The sequence below is a fragment of the Chiloscyllium punctatum genome, chromosome 48, assembly GCF_047496795.1.
Source record: "Chiloscyllium punctatum isolate Juve2018m chromosome 48, sChiPun1.3, whole genome shotgun sequence".
Lineage (NCBI taxonomy): Eukaryota > Metazoa > Chordata > Chondrichthyes > Orectolobiformes > Hemiscylliidae > Chiloscyllium > Chiloscyllium punctatum.
Genome location: NC_092786.1, coordinates 39396412 through 39423749, shown reverse-complemented (window position 1 = coordinate 39423749; position 27338 = coordinate 39396412). Strand labels below are relative to the sequence as shown.

General features: G+C 40.8%; 1 protein-coding gene across 4 annotated transcripts in view; it reads right to left on the bottom strand.

Annotated features, from left to right (window-relative positions):
- The window catches only part of cgnl1 (cingulin-like 1), a 157778-nt gene that overhangs the window by 128740 nt on the left and 1700 nt on the right, over positions 1-27338 (bottom strand). For 2 of the 4 annotated variants that reach the window (XM_072565010.1, XM_072565012.1), the window contains exon 2: positions 6562-6702. The exons of the other annotated variants lie outside the window; for them this stretch is intronic. The gene's annotated coding sequence lies outside the window, so the exon portion shown is untranslated. The remainder of the gene's footprint in view (positions 1-6561; positions 6703-27338) is intronic. 4 annotated transcript variants of the gene reach the window in all.

Genomic DNA, 27338 nt, shown 5'->3' with positions numbered 1-27338 from the left:
GATTTAAGATAGTTAGGGATCAAGTGGTTTGGCCACTGGCTGAGGGATGAATGAATGGAATGATCTCCTAATTACTATCCAATAAGTTCTATCTAAAATGCAGGATGTACACCTTGGCTGAGCTCTGGATCAAACTAAATAGGAATCCACCTGTGAACAATCCACTGACAAATTTTCATTTGTCACTTACAGGTGCTCCATGGTACAAGCTTAGTGTCCCTACGTCTGTGCCAGGAGACCTGGCTTTGATTCCCACCTGCTGCAAATGTGTGTAATAACATCTCTGAATGACTGATTAGAAATATCTACAATTGTTAAATTTTAGGCTCTTGTGGATCAGTAGTAGTGTATGTACATCTGAGCCAGGGGGCTCAGGTTCCAGATCAACCTGCTCCAGAGTGGTGTCATTATATCTCAAAATTACAGGGGTGTTACAGTGCAGGAGGTGGCTATTTGGCCTATTGTGCTTGCACTGGCTCATTAAACAAGCATCATTACAGAGTGCCAATCTCCTGCTGTTCCCCCATATCCCTGCATTGCGTTCTATCCAAATAACCACCCACTGCCCCCTTGAATTCCTCAATTGAACCTGCCTCCATCACATTTCCAGGCAGTGTATTCGATACCCCAACTACTCACTGTGCGAAAATGTTGTGTTTGCGCATCACTTTTAATGTCTGAACAGGTTTGAGTTAAAAATAGCTATAATTGTCACTTGGTGGAAATGCAAGAGAAACACCACCCAGCAGGAAGGTCAAAATCTTCAACAACAAGAAAAAAAGATGACAATTGAACAAAGGGAAATTCTGATTAGGCTGAAGTAAACTTGACTCCACCCTCCCCAATTCTTACTAACTTAAAACTGCTTTGAGGTACAGCCCTTTCTGCACTGACCAAGTGGTCATTCTCTGAGCAAGTCATCAGACATAGAGCACCTACATGTTATTTACCTTCATAATCAAATTAGAATTCATTCTCATTCAGTGGTCTCACGTTATACTTCTGGTAGGGATCACAAATGGAAAACATCGAGCATTTTCCAGGATCCTGCTTCTAAGATCTGTGACTTGCCGGGTATCAATCTAACATGAAGGAAGCACACCTGGCTGCTGCAGTTTTTATTTTGCTTCCCAGTTCTTTATGACCTAAAAACAAATCATGTAACACACTGACTGACATTAGATTTAAAAGCAACAATAAATTGGATACAAACTACGTGTGTGGGTGATAAAACCAACCTAAGTTGGCTAAGTGCTCCAAAAAGCTAAATCAATAAAACTCTGACAATGAAAGCAAGGAATTACAATCAAATGTTGATGCGCTTCTTTGATGGACAGAATGCTGTATCAGATTGTGGAAGATAGAAGGGGATGCAAGTGTTGAAAATACAAAATTTATTTTCATGGAGAGTTTAGAAACACCCATCCCTGGTTCTAGTTGATTGGATATTGCTGCTACAGTTGAAAACTACTCATTGGTGCCATTCACTCAATCAACACAAAACTAACTTCCAAAGGGAACAGTACATATTGCAAGGGGAGATGTTTGTAGGGCTACAGGGTAAAGTAAAAGAATGGGGGTCTAATTGGCAGTAATTTTGAGAGCCAGCACAGGCATGATGAAACAAGTACCCACCCTCTTGTGATTTTATACTTCCAAAGATTGGGAAAACAATCTTCCCTCTGGATATACCCATGCTAAATTTAAAGGGATACTGGGAGTCAGTTATAGCAGCACAAACCCCCCAAAAACATTTTCTTCATTCAAACTCGAAAGTTCATCTTCCCAAACCCACCCCAAAAAAAATGGAAGTGACTACAATACTTAATCGAGCAATTTACTTGGTAAGAAATGGCAGAACAAAGTTTGAGTTATTTATAAATCATCTGATTATCTCACCAGATTAGATTCCTCTCCCAAAATTACGCCAGTGTGTTTTGGTTTTAGAGAACTTGTGGGATCTACTTTTCTGTGCTGCTTTATTCTACTTAGGGCTGTGCCAGGACGAGCTGGCTAACTTAATGCCACTAGCGAGTGTGTGCGCGCTCTGGGGTCACTGACACATACAAAGTTCCCACTGAAGGGCACAAGCTAACCGGGAGTTCAAAGAAGTCACTTACCAATTGGAATTTCTGTGGCCAGCATGTTTAAATTACATTTTTGAAATTACAAAGGTATAAACACTACTTTACATAATATGCATTGTTTTATTAAAAGTGTACAAACTGTGCCAGTCACCTGGACATCAGGGTCTGGTCTCCAGAGAAAAGCAAATTAAATTGGGGCCAGATTTTTCATGTCCAGGCATGACAGGCTGGACTCGGCTCTGAGCAGCTGCCAGTGAGTGCACTGCATGACGAATATTCTTGTTTTGTCTTGCACAGCAACAATGGACAGAGAAGAAATCAACAGTAGAGAACAACACATGCAGATTTATTTTTTTAAACTGCTCTGCACCATTGTTTCAGGAGAAAAAACATTTTGTAAACATTCATGTGGCACATTTTAGGCTTGTGTGCACAAATTAAAATCACTAACATACACACTCTCTTAAGAGACTACTTCCTTAAGAAAATAAATTCCCTTTGTAGTAATTCTTATTTAATAACTGACAGTATTCCTTTGTAATTATTTGCTATATATTGCTCAAGGGAATGGGGCACTCATTTGGTTCATAATCCTGAAGCTCAAAATAAACGCACTTAAGATTCATTTCTCCACAAAGCAGCTTAAATACCCACACAGCAACTTTTAATGTCATCATCTTTCCAAATCTGATTTTTATTGCATGGAAACAAACCATTTATCTGCAGTAGAATGATGCTCATTAATCCACATAGGTCTATATTTTTAGTCAAAGTTATTTGTGGTTGAGAAATATTGCGCAACATTTGCATATTTAACCACACACAAATCTTAATAGTGTGCACACTGCAATGTGTAAAACCCTGACAGCTAAAGATTAATACTTATTACACAAATTAAGTACCAACTTAAACAAAAATTTTATTAAAAACAGCTTGAGGGTATCCACTGTACAGTACACTCTCAAAACACCAAAAGACATTCGAAACTCAACAATAAAAGCTTGCAGTTATACAGCAACTTGAAACTAATTAAATGTCCCATGTCTCCAATAGAGGTCACAAAGCAAAATTTAAGCCAAAGTCCAATAAGGTGATACGAGGCAGATGGCCAAACGAGTAATCAAAGAAACAGGCTTTAAAGAGCTATTAGAAGATGAAAGAGGGGTAAAACCATTAAGAACTTCAGGGGAATGTTCAACCCATGAGCTTTTCATCCAGTATCTCAGAATGAAGATCATAATTAACATTGAATATTAATATTTTATGACATGTGGCCAGCATTGTGCTTTGTACTTGCATTGAGGCACTGGGTTGCAAATTCACCTCCAGCCCAGTGAGTCAGGGTGAAAGGGGCTGTCATGTCAAACTGAGCTCCATTCAAAGCCAGGCCCAACAGATGAAACGTTCATGTGCTAAAGCACCTTCCCTTTTTGTTATTCTATGGCATTTATTAATTTGTGATGCATGTTTATTTAACAACACTACTACTACTGGATTAACTTAAAAGTAATTTAGATAATGTTATTTAATTGTCTAAACCACCGTTGTAGTGTTAATGTGAGTCATGATGAACCTTATACTTGTGGTGATTCAAGTTTTGAAGGGCGGTGAAAAATAACAGCAGTTCAGGTGGGAATTTACACAAAGGGAAGTGGCATTTTGACTGCTGGTTTAACCCATTTTTATAGATAATCCACATTTGCCAAACAGGAAACTGTAAAGCTCTTGAAATCAGCAGTAAATTCAATTCCTCTCTTTCTTCAAATGTTTGCTAGATATTAAATTTGCTATGTAAATGATACATTCCTGATTTGGGGCAACACTACATAATAGTACAGGCAAGCTTATATTTGAGCCATGATAGCATTAAATGCAGTTAATGATAAACTCCAGAGTTTGTACTTAAGATGATTCGGAACAGGAGGAGGACATTCAGCCCTTTGTACCTGTTCCACCATTCAATGAGATCATGGCTGATCTGTAGAGTAACTCTGCCTTCCTTTGGCCCATATCCCTTAATACCTTCGCTTACAAACATCTATCTCAAATTTAAAATAAACAACTGCTCTAGCATCCACTGCCATTTGAAAAAGAGTTCCAAACATCTAACACCTTTGTGTGCAGAAGTGCTTCCTAAAATTTCTCCTGAATGGTCTGGCCCTAATTCTACACTCCATATTACTGGAATCTTCTACCAGTGGAAACACTGGTATTATCTTTGCCTAAACTGTTTTTTTCCTATTAACATCTTGAAGTCTTTGATCAGGTCACCCCTTAACCTTTTAAATTCTCAACTGCATCTCACCTATCCTCCATCAAACTCTTGACTCGTCTGTCTATCAAAAAATCTAGCACTTCTTTGAATGACCCAGCCTCTCTGTTTCCTGTGAGAATGAATTTCATAGATTAATTGACTGTCAGAAAACAAAGAAATGCATATTCCATCTAAAAGGGAGACCTGTTATTTGTTTACTCCAATTGTGGTCTCTCCCACAAGAGAATACAATTTTCATTTACCCATTCAATCAAGCTTCCTCAAAATCTTAGAGTTTCAATAAAATTACTTCTGGTTCAAATAAACTCCAAAAGATACAGGCCCGACCTGTTCAAACTTTCTTCATAAGGTAAGCCCTGAAATAGTAATATCTTTTTAAAAATAACATGCTTTTCAAATAGTGATGAATTATCCTAGACAAATTTTAAACAAGAACACAATGTTATTAAGCTTTTGCTATTGGGACTCCCAATTCAGCAACACATGCCTAGTTTATCAAGCATTACTGATATAAATGTTTACAAAATACAGACATCAGTCTCCAATACAATGCAACACACCATGACCATGGATCATAACCCAGGTGACTTATGGACATACAAGGTCAATTGCAACATGATTAGAATATACCGTCCTTGCACGGTATTTTGTAAATGACGTTAGTTTTGTTTGTTGTCTGTATAGGGTCTTTCAAGTTCATTAGCTGCTGTTTTAGTGTGTTGGTGGGTTTGTGGGCTACCATGATGCCAAGGGGCTGTAACAAACACTACATTGGACAAACCCAGAAAACTAGCCACCAGGATACATGAACACCAACTAGCCACAAAAAGACATGACTCTCTCTCACTAGTATCCTTATATACGGATGAGGAAGGACACCACTTCCAACGGGACAACACATCCATTCTAGGACAGGCCAAACAAAGACATGTACGAGAATTCCTAGGAGGATGGCATTCCAACCGGAACTCTATCAACAATCACATCGAGTTAGACCCCATCTACCACCCCTTGAGAAAAGGAACAGAAAGTGACTTCACCACAGGAAATGACATCATCAACCCAAAGAAATCCAAACATATAAATAGAAAGCAGGAATTATCAGCAGTGCATTGCCTCAGGTCCACTGAAGATGTTACCTAATAGGGTAGTGAAACATCTGGAAATGAACCTTCCAGCTCAGTGAGCAAACCTACATCCAAAACAGGGGTTAGAAGTTAGATTCATCTTTGTTCTGGGTGTGTTACTGACCTGAGTACTTATGTACCAGCCTAGATTCAAGTGCTAATCTGGTGTGAAAGACCCAGTTGAAGAATTTCCTTTATCTACAATAAATCAACCCTTTATTGTAGGTAAAGGACTCTCTCATTCTGAGTGCTGGAAGGCAGTCAACAAAGTCGGTTAAAAGCAAGCAGACAAAAGAACTTTAGTTAGCATGCAAAGGCAAGAATCCCAATATCAATTGCTTAACATTAACATTTCATCACTCACTCTTTAATAAAGACCAACAGTCCATATATTTTTCACTTTTTATCTTTTCATGGATTCACTTTGTATTTTTTAAGAGTGTGAATGTGTGTTACATTCTTGTAACTAATAGAGTCACTTTTTCATTAGTACAAGGGAGTTGGGTTAAATTAGTTCCTTTTAGAAAATAAATTCATGTGGTTTGGGAGAATAGTATTCCAAAGGGAGGAGATCCATTTTGGTTAATCTTGTTGCGACCAACTGAAGGGGTAAGTGAATAAAGAAAGGATGTCAGTTCATTCCCCCTTCAGCTGGGAACCATGATAAATTGTGGAACCTCATCCAGGGTCTGGTTGCAACAAACTAAAGCAGAAGAGGAGACGGTCACTGAAAGCACGAAATGTAAAAACAAAATATTGTATTTTAAATGATCATTAAACTAATTTTTAAATTTAAGAGAAAATCTGCCTCAAAATATATCAGAATCCATTCCTAAATATATCAGGAACCTGTACTATCGCTGCAAGAGGCTATATTATTATTAGACAATATTAATACTTAATGAGGAACTCTATGTATCCTCAGCCAGTCTGTCCTCTTCTTACAAATGGCTGACAATTGCTAAATCTATCTCAAATTCATTTGCTCAATATTACAGCTAATAACGTCAAGGCTCTTGCAAAATGCAAAAAGACTAAAATCAAAAGTAGTCTATTATTTCCTATGACTTACCTTTGTTCACTTCTCAAACAGTAATGAAGGTACGCACTCACTGTTTATTATTCTTAGTGCTGCCAAGAAACTTTTCCTGGGCTTTTCCACAGCAATTAAAGATCCATTTCAGCACAGTGCTCTCTGCAAGGGACCCGGTACCTGTATGAGAAGAGTAAGGAGCAGCATAGTTCTTCAACCTAGCATGCTGAAGAATCTTTTTTGAGCCACACAGTATCTAAATCAAGATGCATAAGTTTGATTGTTTAATTCAACATTGCAATAAATAAAATATAGAGAGAATAAAGACGAAACTGAAAGAGATGAGACACAAAAGGAAAACAAAAAGAATTATTCCCATTTTTTTCTTAAATGACCAACAATTGGAAAACTGGAAGAATGAGACTCATTACTTGCAAAATGCACTTACTGTGCCAGAGGAACTGTTCAATGATCATTAAAACACTTAAAAATTCACATGAACTTTAAATGGATAAAACTAACATTTTTATCACATTTAATTGAATAACTCAGCACGACCTACATTTAAATGTGGAGCTTCTCACTGAGATATCAAAACAGCAAAATCTCTAGAGAAGCAGGGAAAATCAGACAGCAACGTATTGAATTGGGCATTTTCCTACACGTGCGGCCTGTGGTCGATCTCTAAAATACTCCAGATGAGTGGTTACTGTTAACCTCATTGTTATTCCTGCCATGAAATTCAGTCCATTGTGTATTTGTATGCTTAACTTTAAGCGTAGGAACTTCCTGCTTAAGTTTTGACAATGTTCATCTCTTAATTATGAAATACATTATACTATAATCTACGCCACAAACCAAAAAAAAAGCCCTAGTAGCAGGGCTAAACTGTTTAACTTGTGGAAGTTTATTTTTGGATTAAGTATGTCCTGACATTTCCTGTATGCAGGCAAAGGTATCTAATTCAGATACACTTAAATCAGGTAGTAGCTACTAAACAATTGTGTGCTAGACAATTAATTTACTGTTGCAGCAAATTAACTTTCCTTTATAATATGCTTCTGATGTAGAAAAATGTTCCAAGGTGCTTCACAGGCTTTGAGGAGAATAGATGCTAAACGAAGTTGCAACACTTGAACTGAAGTTAAGCCAACATCCATTAGGGATAACAAAAAAAACTAATTTAAGGACCACAGCTTCCTCAACAAAAAGACAGACAGATGGGAAAGTGATCCATTTCCCATGGTTAAAATACAGTGTGCATGCCAAGATCACTCCAGTTAGGTGGTGGTACGTTTATGTAGTACAAAACTTTGGGTCATTCAGCACTTTGAAAAACTTAAATGCTTCTTTCTAATGCTGATGTAGTTTGAAACTAATTAGGCAGACAATTGAGGCAGGCTTCACAAAATACAAAAATTATTCACATCGTGCTTGTTGTACACTAATTGAAAGTTGTGTATTAAATTAATTTTCGCATTAAAGTTTGACCACCAAAATTTAATTATCAGTGTATGGAATTTACAAAAAAAAATCACTATCCTATTTTGTAGAGTACAAAATTGGTATATTCAACAAATTGCAGAGAAATGCCAACTAAAACAAGATCTTCTGCCAATCCATTTAAAATTATGCAATCACTTCCTTAAACTTATAACAAAAACTTGAACAACGTTGATGAGTAATGCATGAGCTTTAATCTTTGCAGAAACAATATCCACTGCAATACAACAGTCATTTTCAATCCAAGTGTATTTGACTTTCGACCTGGCAAAACTTTCCTTTTATTGTGCTGTAAGACTCTTTTTGATCACATTGTACATTTTCATATGTGACCCGAGCAAAATATTTGACATAAAGGCCACGAAGCAAATTTGTGCTATTAATATTAGCAAGAAGCTATGAAGCAGATCTAGAATTAGCTTCTCGCTAAAGGTAAAGGGAGAATATTCAGAGCATTTGAACCAATTAACAATGATTGAGTGATAATGATTAATAATTAACAATGTTTGAGTGATAATATTTATACTTGGTCAATCCAGACTCTTCAGAATAGAATGCTGCAAATAATCAGAATGTGAACTACACAAACATACTTTGAAACATACTTCCTAGAAAAATATATGTCATGGCAATTTAACTAGAAATATAATAAGTTTGTATTTTATATTTTTGGCAATCTGAAAGTTTTTTATGACTAAATATCTATTAAGAATTGAATTATTGTTGTATTGTTTCATTTCATTATTCATGTTTGAGAAATATACTTTAGTTTGGGGTTTGAATTTTTGAATGCAGATAAATGGATATACTTGGTTGAGGAGCTAGTAAACAAAACATGAAATAAGCAAAAACCTGACTGATGAGGATAGTCTGCAAGGTCAGAATTGAATGTGGGGAAAACCCTCTCTGGTCCTCATGGTAACGAATGTTCATTCCAAGGTATCTTAAAACCAGCTTTGAGATTGGAGTGCAAACCTGTCAAGTTTCAATTATTCATGTGTTTTTTTGCAAAGAAGCTCTGAAAAGACCTTGTAAACAATAGCTTTACTTGGTGGAACCAATGAGCCCAGTAAGCAGGCTATTAACTTCATCTACAGATATCAATTATTTATGTGAATAAAAGGGGTATTCTGAAGGTAAAAGACAATAATTTTGATTTCTGTTGGGCATACCGCCCAGGTATGCCAAATTGCACTGTGAAAGGTTACGTTTAGAAGTACACCTTGTTTTGCATTTTATTTGTGCAATTTCACAATCAAACGCTTTAATTCGAAATCTGGAGGCAGTCTGGTTAAAGCTTGGAGACAGCAGGAATCTAATCTGTCAGGAGCTGTAAGACATCTGTGGTACTGGAATAGAGAGGCTATTAGGAACCAACATACCTTGTTCCAGTTCCTAATGGCCTAATAGCAACAAAGTCAGAATATGAGTGAAGCCTAAGCTTGGACTAAGTCCACAATCATGTCTCTTGTGGGAACATTCGAAGGTCACCTGGCCAGAAGGTAGTGAAAGGACACTCATGAAATTCCATTGCTGAGAAATAGCTGGAATATGAAGGTGAATAAAGAGAATTCGAGAGATGATTTGGAGATACCGGTCAACCACCTATGAAGGAGCGATGCTCCGAAAGCTAGTGTGCTTCCAATTAAACCTGTTGGACTATAACCTGGTGTTGTGTGATTTTTAACTGAATTTGAGAAGACAGTGTCTAACATTGATTTATTCCTTGAAGGAGCAGTGCTTGTTTTTAATGTTGAACCATAACTTTTCCAGCTTAAAATCTGAAATCAGGAGGCATTGTTCTTTTAACTGATCATTGGGAGTTCAAATTTCTCTTTAAATGTAAACAGTTTTACTGGGATTGTAACTAAGTAAAAAATGGCATGAGTCTGTGCAATATAGAAATAAACTGGACGGGTGACAGAGTATCACAAGAAGCAATTCAATCTCAAGAATCAGCTGATAAACAAGTTAAGATTTATCTAGAGTTAACATTTCAAGTCCAATGTGACTCTTATGCAATACAATACAGCAAAGGAACAGGCCTTTTAGCCCACCAAGCCTGAGCCAATTTTTAATCCTTATTCAGAGCTGCTAAATTTTGCCCATACATAGTTTCTGTCCCTCTGTTTGCCTCCCATTCATGAGATTATCAAGATACACCTTCAATGTTGCTAGCGTGCCTGCTTGCATCACCTCCACTGGCAGTGCGTTCCAGGCACACACCATCCTCTGTGTGAAATATTTTCCTATTTTACTTCTCCCCTAAACTTCCCTCTCTCACCCTGAACCTATGGCCTTTTGGAGTTGACCTTTCCACCTGAGAAAAAAATCTCTGCTATCCATTTAATTTTGTTGACCTCTACCAGGTCACCCCTCCAATGAAAACAATCTGACCTCTCCTCACAATGAAAACCCTCCAGACCAGGCAACATCTCGGTTAAACATCCTCTGTACTTGTAGCTGGTCTGATGAGTAAATTTGCAGATGACACCAAAACTGGCAGAGTACAGATAGCGAGGATTATTAAATGATACAGCTGGATATAGATAGATTGCAGATTTGGACAGAGAAATGGCAGATGGAGTTTAATCTGGACAAATATGAGGTGATGCGTTTTGGAAGATCAAATCCAGCTTCGAATTATACAACAAACGGCAGAACCCTTATGAACGCAGACATACAAAGAGATCTGGGTGTAGCAAGTGCACAGATCCTCGAAAGTGGCAACACAGGTGGATGAGGTGGTCAAGAAGGCATATAGCACACTTGCCTTTATTTTATGCCCCGGCTGATGAAGAAGTTGGCAAGGTATGTTAAAGCTGCATAAAACTTTAGTTAGGCCACATTTGGAATATGGTGTGCAGTTTTGGTTGCCACACTATCAGAAGGACGTGATGCGTTGGAGAGGGTCCTCTTCTTCAGAAGTTAACTCTATCTCTCTCCACAAATGCTGCCAGACTTGCTGCATTTCTGTTTCAGATTTCCAACAGCTACAGTATCTTGCTTTTAATAATATTTATCTAAATTTCTTCAGATCAGTGTTTGACTCTGCATAGTTTGAACTAAGTTACAAAAGTCTTTACATGGTCCTCCTGCTACATACTACAATAGCCACAATTCCATATTTGAAATGTTTATTTCCTTCTTAAAGACACTGAGGACATACATATTTGATATCCTAATTTATTTTTATGCTGTTTTGACAATTGTTGTGTCTAGCTGGGGTACAGAAAGTAGAGAGGTAAAAACAATGACTGCAGATGCTGGAAACCAGATTCTGGATTCGTGGTGCTGGAAGAGCACAGCAGTTCAGGCAGCATCCAAGGAGCTCCTTGGATGCTGCCTGAACTGCTGTGCTCTTCCAGCACCACGAATCCAGAATACAGAAAGTAGAGTTGGTTGCAGTATAGGTGTTTTTCAGGAATACTAGCACAGGAGTTGAAGCTGCATAAATGTGATGCTAACGGATCAACCACTACTGAAGTTTGCCATAAGAGTGAGAATGTTCACAGACAGGTTAAACATGGACAAGGAAACTTCCTACTGGTCATCACATACTATCCTCACTCAGCTGATGAATCAGTACTGCTCCATGCTGAAAAACATTTGGAGAAAGCACTGAAGGTGACCAGGGGGCAAAATATACTCTGGGTGGGAGATTTCAATGTCAGCAGCACTACTGTTTGCACCGGTTGGGTCCTAAAGGACATAGCTGCCAGACTGGGTCTGTGGCAGGTGATGAGGGAACAACATACTCAACATCATCCTTATGAAATTGCCAGCTGTGGATGCATCAATGACAGTATCGGTAAGAGTGACCACCACACAGTCCTTGTGGTACCCAAGTTACGCCTTTATACTGAGAATGCCCTCCATTGTATTGTATGGAACTATCTCTGTGCTAAATTGGTGTGGAGGTGTCGGTGTTGGACTGGGGTGGACAACGTTAAAATCACAACACCAGGTTATAGTCCAAAAGGTTTGTTTGGAAGAAGTATACGCAACGCTCCGAAAGCTTGTACTTCCAAATAAACCGGTTGGACTATAATTGGTGTTGTGCGATTTTTTACTTTATGCTAAATGGGAAAGACTTTGACCAGGTAAAAACAATGACTGCAGATGCTGGAAACCAGATTCTAGATTAGAGTGGTGCTGGAAAAGCACAGCAGTTCAGGCAACATCAGAGGAGCAGGAAAATCGACTTTCCGGGCAAAAGCCCTTCATCAGGAATAAAGGCAGAGAGCCTGAAGGGTGGAAAGATAAATGAGGGGAGGGTGGGGATGGGGAGAAAATAGCATAGAGTACAATAGGTGAATGGGGGTAGGGGTGGAGGTGATAGGTCAGGGAGGAGGGTGGAGTGGAGTGGATACGTGGAAAGGAAGATAGGCAGGTAGGACAAGTCATGGGGACAGTGCTGAGCTGGAAGTTTGGAACTGGGGTAAAGGTGGGGGAAGGGAAAATGAGGAAACTGGTGAAGTCCACATTGATGCCCGATGCGGAAGATGAGGCGTTCTTCCTCTAGGCATCGGGTGGTGAGGGAGCAGCAGTGAAGGAGGCCCAGGACCTCCATGTCCTCAGCTGAGTGGGAGGGGGAGTTGAAATGTTGGGCCACAGAGCGGTGTGGTTGATTGGTGCGGGTGTCCTAGAGATGTTCCCTAAAGCGCTCTGCTAGGAGGCGTCCAGTCTCCCCAGTGTAGAAGAGACCGCATTAGGAGCAACAGACACAATAAATGATCTTGGTGGATGTGCAGGTAAAACTTTGATGGATGTGGAAGGCTCCTTTGGGGCCTTGGATGGAGGTGAGGAAGGAGGTGTGGGCACAGGATTTGCAATTCCTGCGGTGGCATCCTGCTCCTCGGATGCTGCCTGAACTGCTGTGCTTTTCTAGCACCACTCTAATCTAGAATCTAAGACTTTGACCAGATCTAGCAACTCAAGACTGGGCATCCATGAGGCACTGTGGACCATCAGTAGCAGAATTGTACTCCAGCATAATCTGTAACCTCATGACCTGGCATATCCCCCACTCAACCAGTACCATCAAGCCAGGGCATCAACGCTGGTTCAATGGAGAGTTTAGGAGGGCATGCCAGCAGTAGCACCAGGCATACCTGGAAATGAGGAATCAACCTGGTGAAGCTACCAAACAGGACTACTTGCATGTCAAACAGTACAGAGAGCAAGTGATAGAGCTAAGAGATCCCACAACCAACAGATCAGATCTAAAGCTGCAGTCCTGTCATACTCGGTTGTTAATGGAGGACAACTAAACAACAGACTGGAGGAGGACGTTTCACAAATATCCCGATCCTCGATGATGGAAGAGCCCAAAAACATAAGTGCAAACGATAAGGCTGAAACATTCTCAGCAACCTTCAGCTAGAAGTGATGAGTGGATAATTCATCATGGCCTCCTCCAGTGATCCCCAACATCACAGATACCAGTGTTCAGCCAATTTGATTCATTCCATGTGATATCAAGAAACAGTTGGAGGCACTGGATACTGCAAAGTCTTTAGGTCCTGATAATATTCTGGTAAAAGTACTGAGGATGTTTACTCCAGAACGTGCTTCTCCCCTAGTCAAGCTCTTCGAGTACAGTTACAGCACTGGCATCTACCCAACAATTTGTGAAATTGCCCAGGTATGTCCTGAACTCAAAGAGCAGAACAAATCTAATCCGACTGATTACAGTCCAATCAGACAGCACCTTCCAAACCCACAACCACTTCCACCTTGAAGGACAAAGGCAGCGGATACATGGGAACACCACGACTTGCAAGTTGCCCTCAAGTCCCTCACTATCCTGACTTGGAAATAAATCGCTGTTCCTTTATTGTCGCTGGTCAAAATCCTGGAATCCCCTTTCTAGGGGAATTGTGGACAAACCTACAGCACATGGACTTCAGTGGTTCAAGAAGGCAGCTCACCGTCACTTTCTCAAGGGACAGTAATAAATGCTGACCAGCCAGAGATGTCCACGTGCCATGAACAAATATTTTTTAAAAAAGCAGAGAAAGGGCTTCAGCTTTAAATCCTTTTGTATAAAACATCATGAATGACCTAATCACACAGCTAACTCAAATGGGATGGCTTACTACTCTCTCAGCCATCTTTATTTTACCTTAGGTTTTAAAGTATTGCCCATTACAACAAAATCCATTAGCCCAGGATAGTGTTTACAACTGAAAATGAAAGTGCTCAAATTAGAAAGGCTAATTGATGCTGATATTATAATTCAGGTGGTAAGTTCTTTATAAAATGGGAAAAGTTGAAGAGCTAAAACTTGTCAGCTGAAAACAATTCTCAACAGAAAAAAAACAATGATCATGTAAAATGAATGGTTTCCCTTCAGATTGAATTTAACAGAATAGAAGTACAGTTTCATACTAACTTTGCTTTAATAACATACAACCCAAGCCAATTAAGTTAAGTCAAAACTATAGGAAGCTAGTCGGAAAAACTTATTCCATGAAATTGACAAAAGGTTGCCAACTAGACTTTCCCACAAAGTGTGGGAATTCCTTTCGACTGTAATAAGATTACTGATTGAAGCATCAAGGAAGGAAGGATTATGTTATTCATCAAAGAGGATTATAAATGATTTGCTAGAAAGTTGCTCATAATAAGATGGACTAGTCAAGGAAATACGAACATGCATGGTAAATCTTTCACTGTACAAAAAGCTAGATCAAAGTGAGGTTCACTACAATTTGCAAAGCTGGTTCCCACCAGGTTCATCACTAATTAGTCAGTGAATAAATCAATAGTAGTATGAATCATGTACTTTACAGAGATTGGTAGGTGCCTGGAACGCGGTGCCAGCAGAGGTAGGAGAGGCAGGCACTGTAGATTCATTTAAAATGTGTCTGGACAGATGCATGAGTAGGTGGGGATCAGAGGGATCCAGATGCTGAGGAATTGGGCGACAGGTTTAGACAGTAAATTTGGATTGGCTCAGGCTTGGAGGGCTGAAGGACCTGTACCTGGGCTGTAAATTTTCTTTCTTTTAGATTCCCTACAATGTGGAAAGAGACCCTTCGGCCCAAGTCCACACTGACCCTCCAAAGAGTAACCCACCCACCCCTCTGACTAATGCACCTAACAACTATGGACAATTTAGCATGGCCAATTCACCTGACCTGCACATCTTTGGACTGTGGGAGGAAATCGGAGCACCCGGAGAAAACCCACGCAGACACGAGGAGAATGTGCAAACTCCACACAGACAGTCGCCTGAGGCTGGAATCGAACCTGGGACCCTGGCGCTGTGAGGCAGCAGTGCTACCAACAGAGCCACCGTGCCACCCTTACTGAGCCACCGCGCCACCCTTTCTTCTTTGTTCTTTTAGAAGTAGAAAGACCCAGTTAAATGCCCTATGAAATATGATCCCATGTGGCGACAGGATCTCTTACAATGAAGTAGTAAAATTCCATAGGATTTATAATAGAAGGGAATAAAATCAAAATATTGTGACGAGAGATTTGACGTGGAATTTTTCGTGTATGACTGTTCTAACAGGTCTTCAAGGGAATCTGCATCTCGGCATCATTATCATAGAATCCCCACAATATGGAAGTAGACTCATCAAGTCCACACCGACCCTCTGAAGAGCATCCCATCTAGACCCACCCCCCCGTCCCTGTAACCATGCACTTTCCATAGCTAGATGACCTAGCCTGTATGTCCTAGACACTACGGGCAATTTAGCATGGTCAATTGACCTAACCTGCACATAGAGTCATAGAGATGTACAGCATGGAAATAGACCCTTTGGTCCAACCCGTCCATGTCGACCAGATACCCCAACCCAATCTTGTCCCACCTGCCAGCACCCGGCCCATATCCCTCCAAACTCTTCCTATTCATATACCCATCCAGATATCTTTTAAATGCTGCAATTGTACCAGCTTCCACCACTTCCTTTGGCAGCTCATTCTATACACGTATCACCCTCTGCATAAAAAAGTTGCCCCTTAGGTCTCTTTTATATCTTTCCCCTCTCACCCTAAACCTATATCCTCAAGTTCTGGACTCCCCCGATCCCAGGGAAAACACTTTGTCTATTTATCCTATTCATGCCCCTCATAATTTTATAAACCTCTATAAGGTCACCCCTCAGCCTCCTATGCTCCAGGGAAAACAGCCCGAGCCTCTTCCTATAGCTCAAATCCTCCAACCCTTTCAAGTTTCACAACATCTTTCCGATAGGAAGGAGACCAGAATTGCTCCAAAGCAGTATGGAATAAATCCGGAGCACCCAGAAGAAACCCACGCAGACACAAGGAGAATATGCAAATACCATACAGACAGTTGCCCATACAGGGTGGAATTGATTTCTGGTCCCAGGTACTGTGAGGCAGCAGTGTTAACCACTGAGCCACCGTGCCACCCATGGGTGCCCTTCTCAGATCCTGAGCTTATAGTCTGCTCACATTTCATTCTGAGCCAGGATCTTGGCAGTTTTGATCAGCGGTGGTTTGCTATTGCCTTTCACTCACAAGGGCAGGGGCCCTCAAGTCGACTTCAGCCTGAAATGGAATTGAACTGTGGTGCAAGTGTCGCTCTGAACCATATTCTAGTTAGCAAGGTAACTGAGCTACCCAACCCTTTGGCAGCAGTGCAGCCACTTTATAACTGTTGTTGAAAGTATATCAAGGAGCAACTTCTGTTTTTTTTCTCTCTATTTTGCATTGGTTGGTTGGTGACAATATATAACAAAAGACTAGTCTGAACAATGCTGCTGATAATATTACTGAAGTACACATTTGGGTAAAAAGAAATTCAATAAACACATGTCAACCAATAAGTTATCAAATAATAATGTTTGCCCAGGTTAAAGCAAATGGCTTAAGATGATTTTGTAGCAAAGCTCATAGATTGCTACACCTTGAATTTGTGAGCATTATTTGATTGTTTTGAGTCAGGCAGCCTCTGTGACTTTGAAACCTATTTATTATTGCTTTCTGTATTTAACTGTAAACAGTATCTTTTCGATTGTTCTTTGTTTCAATGTGGTTTTAGAGCCACAGAGAAATAGTTGCATCCAGCAGCAATGACTTTCGTACTACAATAAACAATTTAATATAAAAAAAGGTCAATTACAAATGCTTCGTTCAAACTAAGCCCAAATCTGGAAATTTCACTAAACTTTTAAGATATTTATTTTGAAACAGGAACTATAGAATAAGTATTATATCATGGCAAAATAATGTTATGCAGTGAACAGGAAGTATGAAGAACCTGGCTTAAACCTACATGATGATGATAAATTGGAGCCAAGGGTGGAGCAAACAGGTGGGAAGGAAGGTGGAACAGTTCAAGAGGGGGGTGCTGAGTTGGAGGGTTGGATCTGGGATAAGGTGGAGGAGGGGAGATTAGGAAACTGGTGAGATTGACATTGATCCTGCGTGGTTGGAGATGAGGTGTTCTTCCTCCAGTTGTCGGGTGGCTCGGATTTGGTGGTGGAGGCGGCCCACGACTTGCATGTCCTTGGGGGAATGGGACGGGGATTTAAAGTGTTGGGTGGTGGGGCTGTTTGGTGCATGTGTCCCAGAGATGTTCTCTGTAGCATTCCACAAGTTGGCATCCTGTCTCCCAAATGTAGAAGAGACCACATTGAGAGCAACAGACACAGTAGGTGAGGTGTTTGGAAGTGCAGGAAAATCTCTGCTAGATGTGGAGGCATCCTTTGGGGTCTTGGATGGAGGCGATGGGGGAGGTATAGGACAGGTTTTACACCCTCCGACCCAGCACCGCCCTCTTAAACTGTCCTGTGCATCATTCTTCCCACCTATCCCCTCCACCCTGACCTATCACAATCACCCTCCACCTTCATCTACCTATCTCCTTCCTAGCTACCTTTAACCCAGCCCCACCCACCTCCTATTTATCTCTCAGCCCACTTGGTCAACCCCCACATTCCTGATGAAGGACTTATGCTCGAAATGCCGACTCTCCTGCTCCTCTGATGCTGTCTGACCTGCTGTGCTTTTCCAGTGCCACACTTTTAGACTCTGATCTCCATCATCTGCAGTCCTCACTCTCTCCTCTGCAACAAATTAGATTCTAATAAGACCATCTCTGGTCTATCGAGCTAATGAAGTAACTCAGCAGCAGATATACAAGGAATCTGGACCTCTCGGCAGAGGATAAATTGTGGCCCGGGCAAGGGGCCTATCAATTACCTGGACACAAACTCAGCAGCTGGAACAGACCGGGGCACACTCGAGTTGTAAAAAAAAAAGGCAAAATTGGGTGTGGCAAGGGCATTAATTGATTGGTGAGTGAGTATTGTACCTCAGTCTCCACTTCTTCAAAGTTAGAGAGTCAGTCTAAGGAACAGAGAAACTAAAAACGGCAATATTTTGAAGGAAAAGAAGAGTTGAATAAAATATTCAATAACCTTCTCTATATTTAAGTAACAATAACAGAAGGGAAGTGACTTAACTGGTGGGTCTTTTTCTTCTTTAGAAATAATAAAGTTTATTAGTAGAAATAAGATTCATCACCTGATAGAACGCAGCTCTAACTCTCCTCTTGTGAAGGGCAACTCTGATCTCTGAGAGACAGGATGTGCATGTATTTGGAAAGGCAAGGACTGATTAGGGATAGTCAACATGGCTTTGTGCATGGAATATCATGTCTCACAAACTTGATTGAGTGTTTTGAAGAAGTAACAAAGAGGACTGATGAGGGCAGAGCTGTAGATGTGATCTATATGGGCTTCAGTAAGGCGTTCGACAAGGTTCCTCATGGGAGACTGATTAGTAAGGTTAGGTCTCATGGAATATAGGGAGAACTAGCCATTCTCTTAGTGGGCGGCACGGTGGCACAGTGGTTAGCACTGCTGCCTCGCAGCGCCAGAGACCCGGGTTCAATTCCCGCCTCAGGCGACTGACTGTGTGGAGTTTGCACGTTCTCCCCATGTCTGCGTGGGTTTCCTCCGGGTGCTCCAGTTTCCTCCCACAGTCCAAAGATGTGCAGGTCAGGTGAATTGGCCATGCTAAATTGCCCGTAGTGTTAGGTAAGGGGTAAATGTAGGGGTAGGGGTGGGTTGTGCTTCGGCGGGTCGGTGTGGACTTGTTGGGCCGAAGGGCCTGTTTCCACACTGCAAGTAATCTAATCTAATCTAATTTGGATACAGAACTGGCTCAAAGGCAGAAGACAAAGGGTGGTGGTGGAGGGCTGTTTTTCAGACTGGAGGCTTGTGACCAGTGGAGTGCCACAAGGATCGGTGCTGGGTCCTCTACTTTTTGTCATTTACATAAATGATTTGTGAGCATAAGAGGTACAGTTAGTAAAGTTGGAGGTGTAATGGACAGCAAAGAAGGTTACCTCAGATTACAACAGAATCTTGATCAAATGGGCCAATGGGCTGAGAAGTGGCAGATGGAGTTTAATTCAGATAAATGTGAGGTGCTGCATTTTGGGAAAGCAAATCTTAGCAGGACGTATACACTTAATGGTGTAGGGAGTGTCACTGAACAAAGAGACCTTGGAGTGCAGGTTCATAGCTCCTTGAAAGTGGAGTCGCAGGTAGATAGGATAGTGAAGGCGATGTTTGGTATGCTTTCTTTTATTGATCAGAGTATTGGGTACGGGAGTTGGGAGGTCATGTTGTGGCTGTACAGAACATTGGTTAGGCCATTGTTGGAATATTGTGTACAATTCTGGTCTCCTTCCTATCAGAAAGATGTTGTGAAACTTGAAAGGGTTCAGAAAAGATTTACAAGGATGTTGCCAGGGTTGAAGGATTTGAGCTACAAGGAGAGGCTGAACAGGCTGGGGCCGTTTTCCCTGCAGCTTCAGAGGCTGCGGGGTGACCTTATAGAGGTTTACAAAATTATGAGGGGCATGGATAGGATAAATAGACAAAGTCTTTTCCCTGGGGTCGGAGAGTCCAGAACTAGAGGGCATAGGTTTAAGGTGATGGGGGAAAGATATAAAAGAGACCTAAGGGGCAACTTTCTCATGCAGAGGGTGGTACGTATATGGAAGGAGCTGCTAGAGGATGTGGTGGAGGCTGGTACAATTGCAACATTTAAAAGACATTTGGATGGGTATATGAATAGGAAGGGTTTGGAGGGATATGGGCTGGGTGCTGGCAGATGGGATTAGATTGGGTTGGGATATCTGGTTGGCATGGACCGAAGGGTCTGTTTCCGTGCTGTACATCTCTATGACTCTATAAGTGCACATCCTGAGCAATGCAGAAACTCCGGTATGCTTATCGTGTCCAAGGTAACCAGTCACGTGTACAGAACGTGTCAGCTGTTGCAGCAGATGAAGCTGCAGGTTTTGAGGTTTGAGCCATGGCTGCAATGACTGCAGTGCTCTGAGAGGTTAGAACTTAGTGCAATACCATGTTATGAATATTGTCAATCCCCCACTTTCCCCACAGCTTTAGTTTATGCTGAGAGAAGGGGAAAAGGTGATGATCACAAAGAAACAGTACTATCGCGCAAGTGTTCCCAGAGTGGGGACTCTCCAATGTGTAGTCAGTTCTGAAGGTGGAGAGTGTAACCAGAGTCATGTCAATAGCATCATGGGTGACTCAGCTTTACAGGAGGGCAGCAGGGGTACTGCAAGCTCAATGCAGCAGATTCAACAGACAAGCGTTCAGCAGCTATAGATGTGAACTTGTGGTAGTATAATGCTTCCCTAGTGACTGGGCCAAGGATATTACTGAGCAGCTGCAAAACATTGCAAAGGAATGGTGAATGTCCGCATTCATTGTCCACATTAGTCTCAAAATGACATGAGTAGAAATAGAGGTATGGTCCTGCAATCAGAATCAAGAGAAGTAGGTAGAAGATTGAGAGGTTGAGAGCATAGTTTAACAAAAACATAATTACATTCATAGAGTACAGAGGCACAAAAGTTACGATCGACCCAAATAAACACACTTCTTCAGCCTGAACAGGAGTACTGTGCTCATTTATAGGTACCACACTTTTGGATGCTCATCAAGCTATTCGAAAGGACACAGATAAGATTAATTAGAATGGTTCCGGAGACAAGGAACATCAATTAAGTGGACAGATTAGACAAGCTGGGGTGATTTTACTTGCAGAAGAACAGCTTAAAGGGAGATTTAATCGTGTTGCACCAAATCATGAGGGACCTGAACCTAGTAGTTAGGAAGAAATAAGCTGTTTGTGTTGGTGGAAGGCTCAAGAACCTGAGGATGTAGATTTACTGGTAATTGGCAAAAGCAGTGGAGAATAATAGCTTCATGTGGTGAGTGATTACAATCTGGAATACACTGTCAGGGTGTGGTGAAGGCATTCAATAGGGAATTGGATTAAAGCCTCCTTTTGTGCCTTAAACATTTTACGATTTTATCAGAAAGATGTAACGACAACAAAGATTTTTTAAAAACCAATAGCAAGTGAATAGAAAGTGGTGGCATTTTCTGTACTTAGACAGCAATATCACTGATGTTGCCTTTAGTACGATTGGGTGGAAGGAAGAAATGGTAGAGAGCAGACACGGAGTGCGTAAGGATCCAGAGAGACAAAAAGCACTAAAAAGAGATTCAGAAGGAGAAATGATCTGACAGAGCACAAATGCATCACAGTTCAAGATGTGTTCACATTGAATGGACTACATAACAACATAGGATATGACTTTTTTTAAAAAAAGGAAAATGGGATGTCTTTAAAGGGCTTTACAATTCTCAAAGTACAAATGTCATCAAATTTGGATGAGCTATATTAGTGTATGGTTTGGTGGAACATACCTAACAGAAATCATCCCAAGGGAAGGCCAGTGAATGAGCAAAGAGTGTACAGTGAATGAGCCTGAAGAGTGCTGGAGTGGGAAGTATTTCAGAAAAGTGATGGAAAGACAAGTAGGTGCAATCATTAAAAAAATACAGAAATAGGTTTGCTCTTGCCTAACAATGTTCTGAGCACTGACAAGTTATTCCAACTTACCAGTGCTAAGACACTAAAACAAACAACAGAAGGAAGCTCTTCACAGATGATTGTGATATCTGAGAACAGTGAGAAACTATCAGAAGGAGGTATTAAACCATAAAACGGACGTCAGTAAAGATTTACTGTGCAAACCGTGGAATACTCAAGAAGCAAACAACAACCAGATACCTCCAAAGTTTATCCAGTATCAGGATTCTGAACTATACAATCTGTTGGATTTGATAAACTAAATGCTGAGGAAATATCAGGGGCAAAGAGGAGACAGATTTTCCTCCCTCTTATAGTTTTAATAAAGGCTGCTGCTGGGTGTGCTCGTGGCATCAAGAGTCACTACTGCACGGGACTGGAGTCAACGATAATTGAGAACAGCTGGAGGTGGCAAATCATCTTCTCCTCGGAACATGGAGGAATCAAGTAGTTTCACAATTATCCAGCAGCTTCTGTGGTAGTTATTTCAGCAGCCAGCCCACAAGCAAGCTGATGTGTATAACCTACTTTCGCATTTCTCATCTTGGAATTGTGAATTCTCAATTTCAAAGTTATTGGGTCATCACCAGGACCCATCACCCTGAATAAGTGAGTGGGAAGATTTTCACAAGATTTGCAAGGTTTTATGTTGGTGGTACTGTGGCTCAGATGGAATATTTGGTTCATAAAGTGAAGGGACAGACATCCTGACTACTGCGATGCAGATCGAACAAAAATTTGAGAACCACAGTAAAGAAAACGTCAAGCTTGCAACTGGTCTTATTGAACAGAAGATAGTTATTTTCCCCAATACTATTAAAAGCTCTAATATATGTACGAGAGCTATAAAAGGAAAACTTTTGGAAATTAGTAACCGCTCTTAATGGCCGCTAAAACAATGGCAGGAAATGACAAAATTCCAATGATCTTAGTTATGTTTTGCCTTCAGAATTTATAAACGCTTTTAAAATAGAAAAAAGATAGATCTGAACCCCTTTGACCCAACTATCCAAGTTAACCAATTATAACAATGTCTCAAATAGTTTCAAAGACCACAGAAGTTACAAGTGGTAACAGCACCAGAGTCAGGGTTCTTATTCTTTAACTTCAACAACTTCTTTCCATTTACATGGTGGTGTAAGACTAACTCAGGAAAAATTCTCCAGAGATAGCTACCATAATGCATCAGCCCCACTGATAATCACTGCTTAGATTCATGAAGCAAGAATGCAGGAGATAGCAAACAGCAGTGTTGATCTATTGACCGGAATGCGTTCATGATAGGGATTGTGTCCACAAAAGCCATTGTTTTACAGAAGTTATTTGAAATCAAAAACTGTAAAATGCTAATATTGATAGAAAATATCAAAGAAAACAAATGCAAATTCTTTGCTGAAAAGTCAGCTGCAAGAAACAGAGTGCAGACTACAGTTCAAAGAAAAGGGAACTTACGTTTCACATTAAGATAACTTCTGGTCTTAATCAAGTTGAACCAATATTTGTTAACAGCCAAGATGAAGCAAATAATATTAACATACTTTCTTTTTAAACTTCAAAGATTAGGAATCTCTTCCAACCATTATGTCATGAAATATTGTATCCAAAGTACAGTATGCTTACCGAAATACCAAATATATTTCAACCCCAGCTTCCCAAGCCCCCAAACAATTTCTCCTTGGTTTTACATGAGAATATCAACCAAATGATGAACAATGAATATCACATAAATCCAAATTTTATTATAAATTCACCCTATGCACTTGTATCATGGCATAATACAGACAAGTTTTTTTTTATTGGATTGCATATTAGTTAATCATATTGACTTTTATCTGAAATATGCACTCGGTGTGCTGCCTGATTAAGGGAAGAAGCTGGTTTAAACATGTTTTGCATAAATAGCACAGAGATGCTGAGTACAAGTCCGGAGCCTGGTACTAATGACTGAACTCAGCACCAAGTAGTCATTGTTAGTGCTATGAATGAATTTAGTCTGTACTAAATACTATTACATTTAGATAACATCTTTCGAAACCTCACTACCTCCCAAAATGCTTCAATTTCAATTACATATTTTGTAAATATAGTTACTGGTGGGTTGTGGGAAGACAAACACCCACATTATGCACAGTAAAGAGATAAATATTTGTTGGACAGATCTCTCCTCCTCTTCTTTGAATAGTGCCTTATAATCTTTTGTATCAGTGAGCACTGCCACATGGTCTTGCTTCATCTAAAACAGCTACAACACTGGCATCAATTTGGCAGTGCAGAAAATTGCCTGGGTATGTCCTGTGCACACAAAAAGGAGGACAAACCTAAGGCAGCCAATTATTGCCGCATCAGTCCACTCTTGATCAATTAACAGTAAAATGATGGAAGGTGCCATCAACACTCCTATCAAGCAGTACCTGCTCAGCAATGGCCTGCTCAGTGACGTCCAGCTTGGGTTCCAACAGGGCCATTCAGCTCCTGATCTCATTACAGCCTGGATTCAAATATGGACAAAAGAGCCAAATTCCACAGAGGAGGTGAAAGCGACAGACCTCGATATCAAGGCTGCAGTTAACCAAATGTGGCATCAAGAAGCCCTAGCAAAACTGGAATGAATGGGATTTGGGGCAAACTCTTAATTGGTTGGAGTCATAGTTGGCACACAGGAAAATGTTTATTATTATTGGAGATCAGTCGTCTCAGCTCCAGGACATCTCTGCAGGAGTTCCTCAGGGTAGTGTCCACAGCCCAACCATCTTTCGCAGATTCAACGGCCTTCCCTCCAACATAAGGTCAGAGGTGGGGATGTTTGCTAATGATTGCACAATGTCCAGCACCATTCACAACACCTCAGATACTGATACATGTCCAAATGTAACAAGACCTAGACAATATTTCGGCTTGGCTGAAAAATAGCAAGTAACGTTCGCACCACACAAATACCAAACAATGGCCTTCTGTAATATAAGACAATCCACCCACCAATCCTTGACATTGAATAGCATGTCTACAAGTGGCTACAACAGCAGGTCAGAGATGAGGAACACTGAGGTGAGTAACTCACCTCTTGACTCCCCCAAAGCCTTTCTACTATCCAGAAGGCACTTGCTTGGATAAGTGCAGTTCCAACAACACTCGAGAACCTTGACACCACCCAGGACAAAGCAGCCCACTTCATTGGCACCACATTCACAAACATCCATTCCCTCTACCATCGATACTCCATTACAGCAGTGTGTACCGAGTGTACAAGACCCAGTGCAGAATTTCACCAAAGATCTTTGGACAGCACCTTCCAAACCTACAATCACTTCTAGCTGGAAGGACAAGGGCATAAGGTACATGGGAACACCTCAACCTACAAGTTCCCCTCCAAGACACGCACCACCCTAACTTGGGAAATTGTATTACTGTTCCTTCACTGTCGCTGGGTCAAAATCCTGGAATTCCATTCCTAAGGGTATTGTGGGTCTACCTACAGCACACAGACTGCAGCGATTCAAAGTGGCAGCTCACCACTAACTTATCAATGGCTACTTGGGATGGGCAGTAAATGCTGGTGCTGCCAGAGATGCCCATGCCCTACAAGTGAAAAGAAAAAGTACTGGTTCATCTAAAAGACAGCATCTTCAACAATGCAGTGCTGCCCTGATATTGCCTTAAAAAGTTAATTGAAGTTATCTGGAGAGAAGCTGAGATTAGGCCTCAAAGACATTCATCTTGGTACCGAAAGGAAGATGCAATATAGGTTCAAGGGCACAACTTTAAAGGGAATTCAGGAACAAAAATATATGTGCACAAATCATTGAAGGTGGCGGGGAAGGTTGAATGCAGGGTTAAAGAAAAACATATACTACAGCATTTTGGGTTTTGTCAATATGGGCACGGAAGACAAAAACAAGGAAGTTATGTTAACCTGTAGAGAAAACATTGGTTCAGCCTCAACTGCGAATAATGCTGTGAATTAGGTAGCTACCTGACAAAGGAGCAGAACTCTGAAAGCTTGTTCTTCAAAATAAACCTGTTGGACTATAACCAGGTGTCATGTGATTTTTAAGTTTGTCCACCCCAGTTCAACACTGGCACCTCTGCAATTCATGGCTACCCTCGACACCACCAACAGCCCGCTGAAGTGCAACAGCAGACTTCTTTTGTAAGGGTTATTCTAACAGGCTATGGAAGGATGTGAAGGCAATTAAAAAGGGCACAGAAATGATTCGCAAAACTGGTTTAGGGAATGAGTGACTTCTGCTATTCGGACAGATTAAAGAAATTGAAGCTGCTGCTGGAGAAGGTTTGACAGAGATATTCAAAACCACAAGGAGTCTAGACAGAGTAGATCAGGAGAAACTGTTCTACCTACTGAAAGGCTTAGAAGCAAAGAACACTGGTTCAAGACATAGTGTAGAAGGTCAGGGCACCAAGGGAGTTGAAGAGCCGCAGATGGTGGAACAAGGAGAGGCAAGTAAGGAGGAAAATTGTAGGGTCCAAGAATTTGATAAGTAGGAACGGGCAGGACTTTTAAAGATAAAAATGTTAATATGGTGTAACAGGGTTAAAGCGTGAACAAAAATAAGTGCGATTTAAGGTCTGGACAATTAAAATTTCTGAATGTGCTAGATACAGAAAAATGTGACAGTCAATTTATGCACAACAAGCTTTCTTGAAAGGCAAATGATAATACTAAATCTAAGTAATCTAAGATAATAATCCAATGATTATACTTTGGTATGTTAATTAGGGGATAAATATTTGTGTGAATACAGCAGATAGCTCCACTGCTCATTTTGAAAATGGTGGTGTGATATCATTCACATCTGCTTGATAGAGCAAATGGAGCCTCAGTTAACTTTGATTGTGAAAGACAGTACTATTCACCCCAACAGTGCAACACTCCCTCAGTGGTGAGTTGGAGCATCTGATTAGATCTTTTTGCCCAACTCTCTGGACTGGATATGAAACCCACAATCTTCATACCATGAGGGCTACAGACCTCATATTAGAGACAGAACCTTTGCTGAAACCAACAGACACAAAACATTGCAGATTTCAGATCAAAGATCCAACTGCTCCAACAATGTGCTTTAAAATACCTAGCCTGTTAGAATAACCCTTCCAAAAGACATCTGCTGTTGCACTTCAGCGGGCTGTTGGTGGTGTCGATGGTAGCCATGAATGCGGAGGTGCCAGTGTTGAACTGGGGTGGACAAAGTTAAACATTACATGACACCTGGTTATAGTCCAACAGGTTTATTTAGAAGAACAAGCTTTCAGAGTTCTGCTCCTTTGTCAGGTAGCTACCTAATTCAACAGCATTATTAGCTGGGTATCAAGCTGAAAATGTGTTGCTGGAAAAGCGCAGCGTGTCAGGCAGCATCCAAGGAGCAGGAGAATCGACGTTTCGG